Below are 19,310 nucleotides of genomic sequence, written 5' to 3'. Positions count from 1 at the left end.
ACACGTTCATGGATTGAGGAAGGTGATTAGTGTCACGGATCATCACCTTCTCCATAATTAAGCGCGAATGAACATCTTAGATAAGAACAAGCGTGTTTGAATGGAAAACAAAGTAATTGTATTAATTCATCGAGATGCTGCAGAGCTCCTCACCCCCAACAATGGAATTTTAGAGACTCATGCCGTCAAAAAGTATGTGATTCAAATCTGAAAATGTCATGAGGTATAAAATAAGTCTCTAAAAGTTGTTTAAATAGTAAACTAGTAACCTAGGTTTACAGAAAATGAGTAAACTAAGATAATTGGTGCAGAAATCCACTTTTGGGGCCCACTTGGTGTGTGCTGGGGCTGAGACTAAAGCTATCCACGAACTGAGGCTTTTCTTGGAGTTGAACTCCAAGTTATAACGTGTTTTGGGCGTTCAACTCCAGATCATGACGTGTTTCTGGCGTTTAACTCTAGACAGCAGCATATACTTGGCGTTCAACGCCAAGTTACGTCGTCTATCTTCGCGAAAAGTATGGACTATTATATATTGCTGGAAATCCCTGGATGTCTACTTTCCAACGCCGTTGAGAGCGCGCCAATTGGACTCCTGTAGCTCCAGAAAATCCATTTGGAGTGCAGGGAGGTCAGAATCCAATAGCATCAGCAGTCCTTTTTCAGCCTAACTCAGATTTTTGCTCAGCTCCCTCAATTTCAGCCAGAAAATACCTGAAATCACAGAAAAACACACAAACTCATAGTAAAGTCCAGAAATATGATTTTTGCCTAAAAAGCAATAATATTCTACTAAAAACTAATTAAAACATACTAAAATCTACATGAAATTACCCCCAAAAGCGTATAAAATATCCGCTCATCAGGCAGGAAGATGGCGTCTAAATGCCAGAACAGGAAGAAAGGCTGGCGTCTAAATGCCATAACAGGAAGAAATGCTGGCGTTTAAACGCCAGAACAGGGCAGCAAGCTGGCGTTTAAATGCCAGTATTGCACTCTAAGGCGTTTTGAACGCCAACTTAGAGCAGGGATGAAAAATCCTTGGCCCTTCAGGATTTGTGAACCCCACAGGATCCCCACCTTCCTCACCATTCCAATTCAAACCATTCCCCTCCCAAACCCACCCATTCACACACCTCCATCTCCTCTACTTTCTTCTTCTTCTACTTCTTTCTTTCTTTCTTCTTTTGCTCGGGGACGAGCAAATATTTTAAGTTTGGTGTGGTAAAAGTATTGCTTTTTATTTTTCCATAACCATTTATGGCACCTAAGGCCAGATAAACCTCTAAAAAGAGGAAAGGGAAGGCAATTGCTTCCACCTCTGAGTCATGGAAGATGGAGAGATTCATCTCAAAGATCCATCAAGACCACTTCTATGAAGTTGTGGCTAAGAAGAAGGTGATCCCTGAGGTCCCTTTCAAGCTCAACCCAAAAGCACTCCATCATTCTCCATGAAATTAGAGAAGATCAAAGAGCTTTGAGGGAGGAGCAACAAAAGGCAGGGAAGAGACATAGAGGAGCTCAAAAGCACCATTGGTTCTTCAAGAGGAGGAAGACGCCACCCTCACTAAGGTGGACTCATTCCTTAATCTCCTTGTCTATTTAATTTTCTGTTTTCGATTTTTATATTGTATGTTCTATCTATGTTTGTGTCTTCACTACATGATCATTAAAGTCTAGTATCTATGCCTTAAAGCTATGAATAATTTCATGAATCTTTCACCTCTCTTAAATGAAAAATATTTTAAAAACAAATGAACAAGAAGTACATGAATTTCAAAATTTATCCTTGAAATTAGTTTAATTATATTAATGTGGTTACAATACTTTTTGTTTTCTGAATGAATGATTGAACAGTGCATATTTTTGATCTTGTTGTTTATGAATGTTAAAATTGTTGGCTCTTGAAAGAATAAGGAAAAAGGAGAAATGTTATTGATAATCTGAAAATTCAAAAAATTGATTCTTGAAGAAAGAAAAAGCAGTGATAAAAAAATAAAGAGGCTTGCGAAGAAAAGAAGAGGAAAAAAAATTGGGAAAAAATAAATAAATAAAAGAAAGAAAAAGAAAAAGCAAGCAGAAAAAGCCAAAAGCTCTTTAAACCAAAAGGCAAGATCAAAAAGCCAATAACCCTTAAAACCAAAAGGCAAGGATAAAAAGGATCCAAGGCTTTGAGCATTAATGGATAGGAGGTCCCAAGGAAATAAAATCCAGGCCTAAATGGCTAAATCAAGTTGTCCCTAACCATGTGCTTGTGTCATGAAGGTCCAAAGTGAAAAGCTTGAGACTGAGTGGTTAAAGTCATGATCCAAAGCAAAAAGAGTGTGCTTAAGAGCTATGGACACCTCTAATTGGGGACTTTAGCAAAGCTGAGTCACAATCTGAAAAGGTTCACCTAGATTTGTGTCTGTGGCATTTATATATCCGGTGGTAATACTGGAAAACAAAGTGCTTAGGGCCACGGCCAAGACTCATAAAAGTAGTTGTGTTCAAGAATCAACATACTGAAATAGGAGAATAAATAAAACTATCTGAATTCTGAGTTCCTAAAGATGCCAATCATTCTAAACTTCAAAGGAAAAAGTGAGATGCCGAAACTGTTCAGAAGCAAAAAGCTTCTAGTCCCGCTCATCTAATTGGAGCTATGATGATTAGATTTTTGACGGCTTAGAAATTCACTAATGAAATCTCGTTGTAAAGTATAGTTCTAAACCAAGCAATGATCCTTCCATACAAAAGATTGTTTGTCACAAGTAACAAACCCCTAAATTTATAAACCGAAGTATTGAACCTCGGGTCGTTCTCCCTAGAAATTACAATAAAGTGTCTTGTTATTGGTTGTGAGTTATTTTGGGGTTTTTGAGATTTTAGACAAGAAATATAAATGGCAAAGAAATTAAACTAACAACTAACAAAGCTCTTGGCAAGATATGAGAACTAGAAGTCCTATCCTAGTTATCCTTCTCAATTGTGATAACAAATTGTCCATTACTCCCACTTAGTTAACCTCTAACCATGGAAGAAAGTCAAGTGGATGAATCAATTTGATTCCTCAAGTCCTAATCAACTCCTAAAGGAAAGATTAGCTTTAGAGGCATTCAAATCAATTAGCAATATCTAATTATCAATCAACAAAGGAATTAGATAACTCAAGAGTCACTAATCACTCTACCAAAGCCAAGAGGAACAAAATCTATACAAAAGTCCAACCAAGCATTTCATCAAACACTTGGAAGGTACAAAAGAAAAGCATAGTAAATTGACAACAAGAATTAAATCTAACAACAATTATTGAAAAGAATTAACAACAACAATTCAAGGGAACCACAATTATCATGAATTGCCTCAAATTGCATTATTGGAAGAAAGCAAAGGAACAACAATCTATCCAAATCAAAGTGAAGAATTACAATTATTAAAGTACATAACTAGGAAGAGGAAGAGGAGAAGATTAAGACTTGATAAAGGAGAAGTGAATTAAAGCATGAATTAAACCTAGATCTAAGAATAGAGATTAACCTAAACCTAATCCTAATTCTAGAGAGAAGTGAGAGCTTCTCTCTCTAAAAATACTCTAAACTAAAACTAAGCTTCCTAATAGATTCCTAGATAGCTTCCCCTTCAATCCTTGATCCTTTTATTCCTTTCTATCAGCAATTGGCACCAAAAATGGATTCAAAAACCCTTCAAAATCGCCAGGCACGTGTTGCTTTAATGAAGTCATGTGCGGACTGCAACGTGTGCGTGCACGGTACGCGTGCGCATCCCTGGCCGATTCTGCAATGTGCGCGCGAGCGCCTTGTGCGCGTGCGCGTGCTTGGCTGATTTCGCTTCTTTGACTTTTTATGCTTCTCTCCACTTGTATGCTTCCTTCCTTGCTCCCTTTGATCCATGCCTAGCCTATTTCAATCCTGGAATTACTAGCAGACATATCAAGGCATCTTATGGAATCAAGGAGGAATTAGAATTCATCACAAAAGGCTTAAAAAGCATGTTTTTACACTTAAGCACAAATACGGGAGGGATTAAAAAACCATGCTAATTCATAGGCTAAATGCGAGAAAAGGTCATCAAAATACTCTAAATTCAATACAAGATAAACCCTAAAAATGGGGTTTATCAACCTCCCCACACTTAAACCTTAGCATGTCCTCATGCTAAAATAAGAAGGAACTAAGGGGTATGACATTTATTTAAATGCACTAAACTATATGAACCTATTTAAATGCAACTACCTAAAGTGAATGCAAATGCTTAGTTCAAACATATCAATTCCCAAGAGAACATGTGTAAGCACAAGAGCTAGGACAATAGGAATCAAATCCAAACTACAATTGTAATGAATTATCAAAAAGAGTTCAAGCTTGCAAGAATATAGATAATATGGGTGACCACATGTAATTGAACTTTTGAACCCTCACCGGACGTGTATCCGCTCTATTCACTCAAGTGTTTAAGGGTTAATTCACTCAATTCTCTTCTAATCATGCTTTCCAAAATTTGATCTTCTTCTAACAATCAACACCTATTCAATGCATGCATACATTCATCATGAGGTCTTTCATTTAGGTTGTAATGGGGTTAGGGTCAAGGTAGGATTATTTATGGTTAAGTGGACTAGAGTTTAGATTTTGGATTAGCATAGACTTACCCACCTAACTATATAATAATCCATACAAATTCAAACTACTCTAACTACCCATTCTTCACTTTTCTTACATATTCATGCATCTTATTTCTTGATTCGCAACACTTATGCATTGATTCTCTTTTATTGAATTTTACTTTGGGGCATTTTGTCCCCTTTGGTTGCTTTCTTTTCATTTTCTTCTTTCTTTTTTTTTCTTCTTTTTCTTCTTTTTTTTCCTTTTTTTTTCTTATCTTTCTTCATTCAATCAATACATGATTATATTCCCAATTCCTAAATATGAAAGTGTACTACCTTTTTTTATCCCATCCAATGTTCCCAAGCCTCACCATCTTTGAATAATAAACACTCTCACTAGCCTAGGCTAATCAAAGATCCAAGCAAGGGACTTTCATTGGTTTTCCGCCTTGGGCTTGTAATGTGCTAAAATGAGAACAAGTTAGTTAAGCATAGGCTCAAAATTGGCTAACAAATGGAGAGTAAAAGGTAGGCTATTTGGAAAAGTGGGCTAATGAAATAATGGCCTCAATCATACAAATGCATGAATACAAGAAATAAATGGACATATAGGATCAAGCAAATCAAGGATCACAATTATAGAAAGAGAACAATTGCACACAAGAATGGAAGATAAGTGGTTATAAAATGTAACCACATCAATATGCTCAAGTCTCACAAGTTTGTGTTCTTAGTTCAATACATGCTTCACAAACTAAGAATTCAAGCAAGTTTCACCAAAAATTTTCTTCAATCAATTGGGTTGGTGCCCTATGCCCTATAATTAAGTTTCTTAGAAAATCTCAATATTTGACTAAGCATTGTTGTGATTAAAAAAAAATTCAAAAATTCCTTAGTTTACCCTTTCTTTCTTTTCAATTTAAGACCAATTTCTTATGCAAAAAGGTGACTAAGTTTTGACAATTCACAAACATTTCCTAATCACAACCATAAGCTAAAAAAAGAAAAAAACATCTAGTATCCAAAATACCAAAAATCCAAAATGAGCAGTAAAAATATCTAGAATGGACTAAAATAGTAAGATCCAAAATAAACTCAAATGCATCAAATATATACAAAAGTGCACAAAATAAGATAACTAGGAAGTAGCTGAAAATGTTCACCGGTCCTCTCATGGTGCCACCGGCGACCTCCCCACACTTAAGACTAAGCATCGTCCTCGATGCTAAACCTGAGGATCAGGGGTAGGGACACCGGTAGAAGTTGACTCTGTCTGAGGCTGTGGGACCAGCTCCTCATGGGGCTGCTGAATCTCTGTGGTGTCAGGTGCAGCTGGAGGTGCATCCTGCTGAGTCAGCTCATCAACATCCTCCTCCTGATGATCTTGCTCATCGGAGACTGGGGAGTCTGGAAGCGGAGGTAACTCAGCGCCCAGGGAGATGAGTGCCTGATCCATCCGATCCAGTCGACGCATGATCTGGCACTTTTCGCGCTCCAAAAACCGAAAAAGACGCTGAACCAATAGGTAAGTCGGCTCAGGTGCTGAAGAAGGGGCTGTCGAAGAAGATGGAGCTGCTGCTGTAGAAGAAGATGGGGCTGCTGTCGAGGCTGAAGGTCCAGCCCCCTACAACTGCTCTAGCCCTCGATCGGCGTCTAGCCAGGGGCTTCTCGTACACCCAACCACCCCAAGGGATAGTAACCTCTTTGTTATCGTCATCTGGGGGTGGTGGTATCACATCATCATCCAACCAGGGGACCTCAGCTAAGGCGGCCATACTGGTAACCAAGGTGGAGAACGGGAGTAGGCCACGAATATGTGCTCGCCACATACACTGCCGGATCAATCGAGGAAAATAAACATTCTTGCCCTCCATAACACAACCAATCAAAAGTATCATCTCCATAGGGATCTCGGAAAAGTGAGTGGTGGGTTAGACATAGTGGACAAATATCATCTGCCAAGTCTTGGCCTCTCTAGTCAGATGAGCAAATAGCATCCCTTTAGGCTTAGTGTTGTTTGCATTCATGACCCAGGTGGCATCTGGTAAACCAATCACGCGCCTAAGTGCCTCATAGTCGAAGGTCATGCTGTGAATAGCTATCTCAGCCTGCTGATGAGCGCAGGTGCCATCAGTAAGATGTTGGCACTGCAATGCCTCCTCTATGGCTGACTCAGTGATCATAACCTCCCTACCCCTCAACTGAACTGAATCTAAAGTAGGACGGAAGAAGTTGCAATAGAATTCCTTAACCCTAGAAATGTTGATATCTCCCAAATCTCTATCAATAAAGTCCCTACCCAACTCTAGGATGTGACTAGTAATGGCTCGTCTCACATCATTGGGTAGGAGTAATTTCTTCTCAGTATTCAGCTTCTTCGTCCGATACTTGGGAAGGCGAAGCTCACAGTAAATATTGGGAAACTTCGTTGGATTGGTAGAAGGTAGCAACTGCTTTTCCTTTTCTTCATCATTCAATGGATTCTTAGCATAATTCTTGTAAATGGAGGGAATAGAGGGTGTAGAATGTTTTCTTTTCTTGGAGGTAGTGGCTATGGCTTTTCCTTTGTCTGACATCCTGAAAAGTATGATAGAATATAAGCAATGAAGCACTTAGCATGAAACAAGGAAAACATGTGCAGGATATCAATTGGCTAATAAACAATCATGATGTGAACTGAACTTGAAAAAAATTGGTGAACAAGTAAGCATAAGTGAACAAGTAAACCAAGAATGCAATGTTCACTAAAGGCAACAACTTTTTCTCATTAAGCAATAAAATCATCATACTTTTGAAAGAATGGTTAAAGAGGGTTAAATGTGAGTAAAAGTTAAATGGTTAAAGGAATTAGTGAGTTAGAAAAGTGGATTAATGGTATGATGATATTTAGGCTTAATAAAAGAGGAGTTGTGGCTAGACATAGAAATCATGTTCACAATGATTGATGCAAATCCCGGAAGTTAAAAGGAAACGGAAATTAGCCCAAATTTGCAATAGAGACTAAAATGAAAATAGATTTCTTGAAAATTGGGCAGCATCCCGGCATAAAATTGGACGTTCCTGGATAGCAAAGTAGCACAAACAGCATAGTTACAACATCAGTCAGGCATAACAGCAATGGGATAGCATTCAGCAACACAAATTGCATAGAAGAGCAACCCAAAATCAACATACAACACCCAAGTAAACAAACAACAAATCATGCACAAACGGAGCACTTATCAGGCCTAGAATCCTCTATCCAAACCTAGCTACCTAACCGCAATTATTTCTATCTAACCTAACATGCCAAATTTCAATTCTAACTAACTAACAAAGAACTAATAGTAGCTAACAGTAATGAAAATTAATGAACACAGAGTTGAAGCATGGAACCTGGGAGCAGAGTAAAAAGGAAATGGAAATGGGAAGTAGGGGCGGCAGAGAAATGAACTGGGCGCAGGACGCCGCCGCGGAGGGTGGCGGTCACGGCGGAGCAGCGGTGGTGGTGCTCGGGAAAGTAGAGGGCAGAGTGAGTGGAGAAGGCGAGATGAGAGATGGAGGGAAGTGGGAGAATAAGAGCGAGTGATAAAGGGTGAATGGGGTTAGTGGTGTGGTGGCGGCGAATGCGGCCGCTGGTGGTTGCTGAAAGGAGAGAGGGGACGGAGATGGTGAAAGGGGAGAAGAAGAGATATGTGCTGCTGCGCAGTGCTCTTCGCGCACTAGGGTTATCTTCCTTTCGAATTGACGCGGGCGCGCATCGTGCGCGTCCACGTACATTGATAAGATTAGGGACCTACGCGTGCGCGTACTGTGCGCTCAAGCGTTGATGGGGAAACTATATGGAAGCGCGTGCGCGTACAGTGCGCGCATGCGCACATTGAGTTGGGCTGGAGGCTTAGAGTGGGAGCGATGCGTGCCCAACTCTCTGGACAAAGGCCTGGAATGGTGGCATCAGTTGGGGGATGCGCACGCGGCAAGTGCGCGTCTGCGTGAGTCGAGTTGGGCTGGGGGCTTAGAGTTGGCCCAGATCCAGCGTAACTCTCTGGATATTGGCTCAGAAGTTGCAGCAGCAGATCGATGCGGACGCGGCAGGTGCACGTCCGCGTGCATTTCCTTATAGCTGTATGGACGCGCACGCACGTAGTGCGCGTCAGCGTGTGATGAGTTGGGCTGAGGCACAACGTTGGCCTGGGAGAGGCCCAACTCTTTGGAATTTGGGTAATAATGCACCTACTCAGGGACGCGTGCGCGTACATCGTGCGCCCACATCTACCCCCTCCCCTTTTTTTTTGCCCTTTAAGCAGAAAAATTGTGCTCAGATACTCCCTATACTGCTCACAACTCTTTATTCAATCAACCATCATACAATTCACAAAGAATGCAATTTGATGATATTCATCTACTACTAAACACAACATACATGTGACTATGCTAACAATTGAGTTGTTCAAACAAATTTATATGAAACATCTACCTACAATGGCAACTCAAATCACTTATTAAGCAGAATTAAAAGGGAGTGGAAAGAGTTTACCATGGTGGGGTGTCTCCCACCTAGCACTTTTATTTTAAGTCCTTAAGTTGGACATGTTGAGAGACTCTTTGTCATGGTGGCTTGTGCTTGTACTCATCCTTGAATCTCCAAGAGTCCTTCCTTCTTGAATGGTTGACAGAATTTCCAACCATCTTCATCAAGCTTGGGGGAAGATCCACCCAAGATATGAGTCCCCATAGTTGATCGTCATATGGCGAACCGGGATCCCATATCTTATCTTCACACCCATCTGTGAGTTGAACGTCATGATTATTCCGTACGGGTGGTTGACATGATTGTAGTTGGCATATAGAATTCTCTTTATTACACCAATGCTTCCTTCTAGACCCATATAAGGTGATTTTTGTTCCAACACCATTCCTATACCTTAAAGTCTTGGCCTTTATGATTTTTATACCAAATTTCCAACCACTACACAACTCATTCATACTTTTAATTCCACAAAGAGCTCTAAATTGCCCATCATTTTCAATTAAACCATATTCAAGCGAGAAATTAAAGCTTAGAGATAGAGATTTCACCCACTTAAATGTTGTATTGGATGGTAATTTGGGAAGGGAGGCTTCCCCACACTTAGACAATGCAAGGTCCACTTCCTTGTGCTCTTCAATTTCAACCTCTTCCCTTTTACTTGGCTTGGTGTTGTCGTCAAGAACTTCGGTTTCTTGCTCGATGAGAGGTGATTCAATATTGGATAGGAATTCATTGAAGGACAAATCCATCTCTAGCTCAACCTCTTCATAGTCTTCAATCTCAATATACACCATGCCAATGTCTTCTCCTTAGTAAATCTCCTTTGGTTTAATCTTTTCTTTGTTGTTCACCAAGGTTTTGGGTGGTTGTGCACACTCTTCTATTGTCCCAATGGAGGGGAAATCAAATGTAAATAGAAATTCCTCCATGATTGAATTTATTTCTTGATTAACCTCCTCATAGTCTTCAATTTTGATACGCTCCGGAGGTTGTGGAAATTCACATGGGGATTCCACATCTCTTAGATCTTGAACCTTTTCCTCCTTTATTTCAATAACTGTGGGTCTCTCCAATTGTTCTATGACTACCAATTCTTCCTTTTTCACCGGATTTTCCAATCTCTCCGTCATGCTTTGCTCTTCTTTAGGTTTTTCGCATGTGGTCACGGAATTACTTTGAGTATTCAAGCATTGGTGGGCTAAAGTGTTCACCACCTTGGTCAAATTTGTCACAAACTCAAGTGTGTCCCGCTTCATGACTTCTTGTCCTTGAAGTAACAAAGTGAGAGGATCGTCTATTGGGGCTTGGGGTGAGAATGAATGTTCATTATATTGGTGAGAGGGTTCATGGTAAGAAGGTGGTTCTTCTTGACGAAATTGTGGAGGTAGTGTGCATTGAGGTGGTTCTTGGTAGTAATTGTGTTGGAGTAGTGGTGGTTCCTTGTATGGCTCATATGGCACATAGGGTTGTTGGGATGGCGGATATGGATTGGGGTCATATGGTGGATATGGATCATAGGAGGGTGCTTGGTATGGAAAGGCTTGTGAGTATGGTTGAGGTTCATGTTGAGGATAAGAGTCACAAGCATATGGTGGAGGTGATTGAAAGTCACAAGGGGACTCACCATAGCTATTGGATTGGTATGCATCATAGAATGGCTTTTCTTCATAGTGCATTGGTGGAGGTTGTTGCCATGAGGATTGGTTAATTCCTTGAGGCTCCTCCCATCTTTGGTAATCCCATCCTTGATACACATTCTCATTGGAGCTCATCTCACCTACAACATAGTTGTATTCACACTCATAGCCAAAGTGAGAATTCATGATGGAAAAACAAAGTAAAACTAACAAAAACTAGAAAATAAAGCAAAAAGCAAGATATTCACACTATTCACATATATACAATAACCAATAACATAACACCATTGCAATCCCCGGCAACGGCGCCATTTTTGATGATTAGATTTTTGACGGCTTAGAAATTCACTAATGAAATCTCGTTGTAAAGTATAGTTTCTAAACCAAGCAATAATCCTTCCATACAAAAGATTATTTGTCACAAGTAACAAACCCCTAAATTTATAAACCGAAGTATTGAACCTCGGGTCGTTCTCCCTAGGAATTACAATAAAGTGTCTTGTTATTGGTTGTGAGTTATTTTGGGGTTTTTGAGATTTTAGACAAGAAATATAAATGGCAAAGAAATTAAACTAACAACTAACAAAGCTCTTGGCAATATATGAGAACTAGAAGTCCTATCCTAGTTATCCTTCTCAATTGTGATAACAAATTGTCCATTACTCCCACTTAGTTAACCTCTAACCATGGAAGAAATTCAAGTAGATGAATCAACTTGATTCCTCAAGTCCTAAAGGAAAGATTAGCTTTAGAGGCATTCAAATCAATTAGCAATCTCTAATTATCAATCAACAAAGGAATTAGATAACTCAAAAATCACTAATCACTCTACCAAAGCCAAGTGGAACAAAATCTATACAAAAGTCCAACCAAGCATTTCATCAAACACTTGGAAGGCACAAAAGAAAAGCATAGTAAATTGACAACAAGAATGAAATCTAACAACATGTATTGAAAAGAATTAACAACAACAATTCAAGGGAACCACAATTATCATGAATTGCCTCAAATTGCATTATTGGAAGAAAGCAAAGGAACAACAATCTATCCAAAACAAAGTGAAGAATTACAATTATTAAAGCACATAACTAGGAAGAGGAAGAGGAGAAGATTAAGACTTGATAAAGGAGAAGTGAATTAAAGCATGAATTAAACCTAGATCTAAGAAGAGAGATTAACCTAAACCTAATCCTAATTCTAGAGAGAAGTGAGAGCTTCTCTCTCTAAAACTACTCTAAACTAAAACTAAGCTTCCTAAGAGATTCCTAGATAGCTTCCCCTTCAATCCTTGATCCTTTTATTCCTTTCTATCAGCAATTGGCGCCAAAAATGGATTCAGAAACCCTTCAAAATCGCCAGGCACGTGTTGCTTTAATGAAGTCATGTGCGGACTGCGACGCGTGCGCGAACGGTACGCGTGCGCGTCACTGGCCGATTCTGCAATGTGCGCGCGAGCGCCTTGTGCGCGTGCGCGTGCTTGGCTAATTTCGCTTCTTTGACTTTTTATGCTTCTCTCCACTTGTATGCTTCCTTCCTTGCTCCCTTTGATCCATGCCTAGCCTATTTCAATCCTGGAATTACTAGCAGACATATCAAGGCATCTTATGGAATCAAGGAGGAATTAGAATTCATCACAATAAGGCTTAAAAAGCATGTTTTTACACTTAAGCACAAATACGGGAGAGATTACAAAACCATGCTAATTCATAGGCTAAATGCGAGAAAAGGTCATCAAAATACTCTAAATTCAATACAAGATAAACCCTAAAAATGGGGTTTATCAACCTAAGTTTCAATGATATTTTGGAATTTATAGTATATTCTCTTCTTTTTATCCTATTTGATTTTCAGTTGCTTGGGAACAAGCAATAATTTAAGTTTGGTGTTGTGATGAGCGAATAATTTATACGCTTTTTGGCATTATTTTTAGGTAGTTTTTAGTAAGATCTAGCTACTTTTTGAGATGTTTTTATTAGTTTTTATGCAAAATTTACATTTCTGGACTTTACTATGAGTTTGTGTGTTTTTCTGTGATTTCAGGTATTTTCTGGCTGAAATTGAGGGATCTGAGCACAAATCTGATTCAGAGGCTGAAAAAGGACTGCTGATGCTGTTGGATTCTGACCTCCCTGCACTCGAAGTGGATTTTCTGAAGCTACAAAACTCCAAATGGCGCGATCTCAGATACGTTGGAAAGTAGACATCCAGGACTTTCTAGAAATATATAATAGTCTATACTTTTCTCGGGTTTTGATGATGTAAAATGGCATCAAAACGCTACTTCTCTACCCTATTCTAGCGTCAAAACGCCAGAAGTGGCATAAAGTTAGAGTCAAAATGTCATAACTGGCATAAAAGTTGGCGTTTCAACTCCAAGAAGCCTCTACACGTGTAAAAGCTCAAAGCTTAGCCCAAGCACACACCAAGTGGGCCCTGGAAGTGGATTTCTGCATCAATTACTTATTCTGTAAACCCTAGTAGCTAGTTTCATTATAAATAGGACTTATTACTATTGTATTCGGGATCATCTTTGGAACGTTTTAGTCCTTAGACATTGGGGGCTGGCCATTTGGCCATGCCTACCCTATTTTCACTTATGTATTCTCAACAGTGGAGTTTCTACACACCATAGTTTAAGGGTGTGGAGCTCTGCTGTACCTCGAGTTTTAATGCAATTACTACTATTCTCTATTCAATTCTTACTTATTCTTTTTCTAAGATACTCATTCACACCTAAGAACATGATGAATGTGATGATTATGTGATGCTCTTCACCATTCTCACTTATGAACGCGTGACTGACAACCACTTCCGTTCTACAAGTGAAAAGGCTAGAGTGTGTATCTCTTGGATTCCTGGTCCACGACGCATGGTTGCCTCGCCTAACAACCGACCCTTTCATTCTGTGAGATCAGAGTCTTCGTGGTATAGGCTAGAATCCATTGGCAGCATTCTTGAGAATCCGGAAAGTCTAAACCTTGTCTGTGGTATTCTGAGTAAGATTCAAAGATTGAATGACTGTGACGAGCTTCAAACTCGCGAGTGTTGGGTGTAGTGACAGACGCAAAAGAATCACTGGATTCTATTCCAACATGATCGAGAACCGACAGATGATTAGCCGTGCGGTGACAGCGCATTTTGGAACATTTTCACTGAGAGGACAGGATGTAGCCATTGACAACGGTGATGCCCAACATAACAACTTACCATGGAAAGGAGTAAGAAGGATTGGATGAAGACAGTAGGAAAGCAGAGATTCAAGAGGAACATAACATCTTCATACACTTATCTGAAATTCTCACCTATGAATTACATAAGTATCTCTATCCTTTATTTTATTATTTTATTATTATCAAAACCCCATTGCCAATTTGAATCTGCCTGACTGAGATTTACAAGATGACCATAGCTTGCTTCATACCAACAATCTCCGTGGGATCGACCCTTACTCACGTAAGGTATTACTTGGACGACCCAGTGCACTTGCTGGTTAGTTGTGCGAAGTTGTGACAAAGTGTGATTCACGTTTGAGAGCTCCAAGTTTTTGGCGCCATTGTTGATGATCACAATTTCGTGCACCACTTGCCATGGAAAGGAGTGAGAAGGATTGGATGATGGCAGTAGGAAAGCAGAGATTCAAAAGGAACACAGCATCTTCATATACTTATCTGAAATTCTCACCATTGATTTACATAAGTATCTCTATCCTTTATTTTATTATTTTATTATTATCAAAACCCCATTACCAATTTGAATCTGCCTGACTGAGATTTACAAGATGACCATAGCTTGCTTCATACCAACAATCTCCGTAGGATCGACCCTTACTCACGTAAGGTATTACTTGGACGACCCAGTGCACTTGCTGGTTAGTTGTGCGAAGTTGTGACAAAGTGTGATTCACGTTAGAGAGCTCCAAGTTTTTGGCGCCATTGTTGATGATCACAATTTCGTGCACCAAGTTTTTGGCGCCGTTGCCGGGGAATGTTCGAACAACAATTTTGCATTTGTTTTCAGGCAACAACAGTGCCAAGTTTTTGGTCTAGCAACAACACCAAGTTTTTGGTGCCGTTGCCGGGGATTGTTCGAGTTTGGACAACTGATGTTTCATCTTGTTGCTCAGATTAGGTAATTTTATTTATTTAAGCATTTTATTTTCGAAAAAATTTTTCAAAAAATAAAAAATAAATATATATTTTATCATGTTCTTCAGAATTTTTAAGAACGAATTTTAGAGTTTCATGATAACATGTTGAAGCCTGGTTGGCTGTAAAGCCATGTCTAAATTCTTTTGGACTGAGGCTTCTTCTTCACATGCTTGAACTATGTATGCTAAAGCTTGGCTGGCTATTGGCCATGTCTAGTGTTTTGGACCAAAGCTTTCATTGAAAGCTTGGCTGGCTAGTAAGCCATGTCTAATTCCTGGACCGGAGCTTTAGACTAACATGGCATGATTCCTGGAATCTTTATTAAAAATTTTGAATTTCTTTATTTTATTTTCTTTCATATAATTTTCGAAAAATACAAAAAAAATAATAAAATCATAAAAATCCAAAAATATTTTATGACTCTTGTTTGAATCTAATGCCAAACTTTAAGTTTGGTGTTGATTGCATGATCTTTAAATGTCTTGCAATTTTCGAAGAACATGTATAATGTTCTTGATGATCGTCAAGCTGTTCTTGATGAATTGCCTTGTTTGATCTTCATAAATTCTTATTTTGCACTGCATGATGTTTTACATGTGCATTCTTGCAAAGCATATGGCCCAAACATGAGAAAATTCTACGTTTGGTGTCCTGCATGTTTTCTTTGATAAGAAAACTAAGTTCTTGATGTTCATCATAATCTTCATGATTGTTCTTGGTGTTCATCTTGACATTCAAAATGTTCTTGCATATATCTTGTGTTTTGATCCAAGAATTATATGTTTAGACTCATTTTGTTGTTTTTCAAAAATTGAAAATATATCTTCTTGAATAAAGGATATAGCAAAATGAAGTTTCAAGAATAGAAAGCAGAGGATTTACAGAGAAAAAGCTGGGCGTTCAAAACGCCCAGTGAAGAAGGAAAACTAGCGTTTAAACGCCAGCCAGGGTACCTAGTTGGGCTTTTAAACGCCCAGTAAGGAAGGAAAATTGGCGTTTAAACGCCTGCCAGGGTACCTGGCTGGGCGTTTAAACACCCAAGAAGGGAGAAAAACTAGCGTTTAAACGCCAGCCAGGATACCTGGCTGGGCATTTAAACGCCCAAAACATGCATCAAGTGGGCGTTAAATGCCCAAAACGTGCAGCTCCTGGGCGTTTAACGCCAGGAAGACACCATGGGATGAATTTTGTTTTCTAATCAAATTTCTTTCAAATTTTCATAATTTTTCAAAATTTTTCAAAATCTTATCTTTTTCATATCTTTTTATATCAATCATATCTTTTTCAAAAATCAAATCTTTTTAATTTTTATCTTTTCAATCATATCTTTTAAAACATATCTTTTTCAAGTCATATCTTTTTAAAATTCTGATTTCAAAATCTTTTTCTAACTTCTCATCTTTTTCAAATTTATTTCTTATCTTTTTCAAAAACCACCTAACTACTTCCCTCCCCCTGATTTTCGAAAATCATTCACTTCTTTTTTCAAAATTCTTTTTCAATTAACTAATTATTTCCAAAATTTAATTTTAATTTTCGAAAAAAAAATTTTCCTCCTTTTCTCATTTTTTTTAACATTAACATTCCTCCTCCATTGTCAATTCGGACTCACTCCTTCTTTGGGTGTTCGAATTTTTCCTTATCTACCTTCTTCTTCTATTCTTATTTTTTCTCTGACACCTCAAGGGATCTCTATACTTTGACATAGAGGATTCCATATTTTCATTTGTCTACTTCTCTTTCATATGAGCAGGAACAAAGATAAGAGCATACTTGTTAAAGCTGATCATGAACCTGAAAGGACTCTGAAGAGGAAGCTAAGAGCAGCTAAAGCACAAAACTCTGAAGAGAACCTCACTGAAATTTTTGAAAAGGAGGCAGCCCAAGAAACAACTATGGCCGAACCCAACAACAATGCAAGGAAGATGCTTGGTGACTTTACTGCACCTAAGTCCAATTTCCAAGGAAGAAGCATCTCAATCCCTGCCATTGGAGCAAACAATTTTGAGCTAAAGCCTCAGTTAGTTTCTCTAATGCAACAGAACTGCAAGTTTCATGGACTTCTATCAGAAGATCCCTATCAGTTTTTAACTGAGTTCTTGCAGATCTGTGATACTGTTAAGACTAATGGAGTAGATCCTGAAGTCTACAAGCTTATGCTTTTCCCTTTTGCTGTAAGAGACAGAGCTAGAACATGGTTAGACTCACAACCTAAAGATAGCCTGGACTCTTGGGATAAGCTGGTCACGACCTTCTTGGCCAAGTTCTTTCCTCCTCAAAAGCTGAGCAAGCTTAGAGTGGATGTTCAGACCTTCAGACAAAAAGATGGTGAATCCCTCTATAAAGCTTGGGAAAGATACAAGCAGTTGACCAAAAAGTGTCCTTCTGACATGCTTTCAAAGTGGGCCATTTTGGATATATTCTATGATGGTCTATCTGAGTTCTCTAAGATGTCACTGGACCATTCTGCAGGTGGATCCATTCACCTAAAGAAAACGCCTGCAGAAGCTCAAGAACTCATTGACATGGTTGCAAATAACCAATTCATGTACACCTCTGAGAGGAATCATGTAAGTAATGGGACGCCTCAGAAGAAAGGAGTTCTTGAAATTGATGCTCTGAATGCCATATTGGCTCAGAACAAAATATTGACCCAACAAGTCAATATGATATCTCAGAGTCTGAATGGATTGCAAAATGCATCCAATAGTACTAAAGAAGCAACTTCTGAAGAAGAAGTTTATGATCCTGAGAACCCTGCAATGGCAGAGGTCAATTACATGGGTGAAGCCTTTGGCAACACCTATAATCCTTCATGGAGGAATCATCCAAATTTCTCATGGAAGGATCCACAAAAGTAAGGCTTCAATAATAACAATGGTGGAAGAAACAGGTTTAGCAATAGCAAACCTTTTCCATCATCATCTCAGCAACACACAGAGCATTCTGAGCAGAATCCTTCTAGCTTAGCAAACTTAGTCTCTGATCTATCTAAGGCCACTCTCAGTTTCATGTTTGAAACAAGGTCCTCTATTAGAAACTTAGAGGCACAAGTAGGCCAGCTGAGTAAAAGGGTCACTGAAACTCCTCCCAGCACTCTCCCAAGTAATACAGAAGAAAATCCAAAAGGAGAGTGCAAGGCTATTAATGTAATCAAAATGGCCGAACCTAAGAAGGAGGAGGACGGCGTGAATCCCAATGAGGAAGACCTCAGGGAACGTCCACTAGACAGTGGGAAGTACCGTAATGAGGAACCAAAGGAATCTGAGGCTCATACAGAGACCATAAACATTTCATTGGACTTCCTTTTACCATTCATGAGCTCTGATGACTATTCGTCTTCTGAAGAAGATGAAGACATTGTTGAAGGGTAAGTTGCCCAGTTCTTAGGAGCAATCATGAAGCTGAATGCCAAATTATTTGGTAATGAGACTTGGGAAGGTAAACTTCCCTTGCTCACTGATGACACGTCATCATATACCTATTTTTCAAGCTAATTTCACTTGTTTCACTAGTTTCTATGCACTTTCTTGCACTATAAGTAAGTAATTTAGAGTGGAATTGCATGTTTTATTTGAATCAACCAACCACCCTTTAATTGATGCTAAATTATGAGGTTCAAGCTAAATTTAATTGATTTTTGAATGATTTATGAACCATGTGAATTTGGTGATACTTTGATTGGTTGTTTTGATTATTTGTAGGTGAAGAAAAGAAGAAAAGAAGAAAGCGTGTCTTAAGAAGTATGGCCCAAAGAAGAAAATAATGTGGCAAAAGAAGAAAAGAGTGTGACACAATGAAGAAAGGAAGCCACACTGCTCTCCACAAGAGCACACTACTCTCCAAGGGAGCACAACAATGAACCAAGCATGCAAAACTTGGTTGCCCTGCCCCCCTTGAGAGCGGAGCACAAATCCAAACCAAGGAATAAGGAAGAGCAAAAATTCTGCTCTTCTCTCCTCAAGAACAATTTTGGGCTCCCCTTGGAAGCAAATTGAAAGAAAATGTCTCCAAATGCCACCCATGGGTTTCGAACCCAATCACAAGAGGGAAGGGGGGCAGCGCTCAAATGCAAGGAAAACAAGCCAAAATTGGCTTGTTTTCAACCTCCAAGGTTCGAACACAAGGCCTCCAAGGAAGTAAGGAACTAGGCGCTACTTTGGTGCCAAGGAAACCAAGGAAAAAATGCAACAACTACCTCCACCAAGTTTCGAACCAAGGATCCCCTTGGAAGCACCATTGCGCTGCCCACAAGGAGAGCAGAGCGCTACTCCCTTACACACGAGCAGCATCTTGACACGGCCAAGAGCTTGGGCGCACGGGCAGGATGCACGCATGACACAACTGCTCTGCTCTCCACAAGAGCGGAGCAGCATCCTGATGTCTCACCAATTTTGGCGCGCAATTTG

General features: G+C 39.3%; 1 non-coding gene across 1 annotated transcript; it reads right to left on the bottom strand.

Moving 5' to 3' along the window:
- Nucleotides 1-17,189: 17,189 nt before the first annotated feature.
- LOC130938356 (small nucleolar RNA R71) lies at nucleotides 17,190-17,297 on the bottom strand. Its single transcript, XR_009069525.1, has one exon. It is a non-coding gene; the product is annotated as a small nucleolar RNA R71 (small nucleolar RNA).
- Nucleotides 17,298-19,310: the final 2,013 nt, after the last annotated feature.

This window comes from Arachis stenosperma, chromosome 6 (genome assembly GCF_014773155.1).
Source record: "Arachis stenosperma cultivar V10309 chromosome 6, arast.V10309.gnm1.PFL2, whole genome shotgun sequence".
NCBI lineage: Eukaryota > Viridiplantae > Streptophyta > Magnoliopsida > Fabales > Fabaceae > Arachis > Arachis stenosperma.
This window is presented reverse-complemented; position numbering and strand designations above follow the sequence as displayed.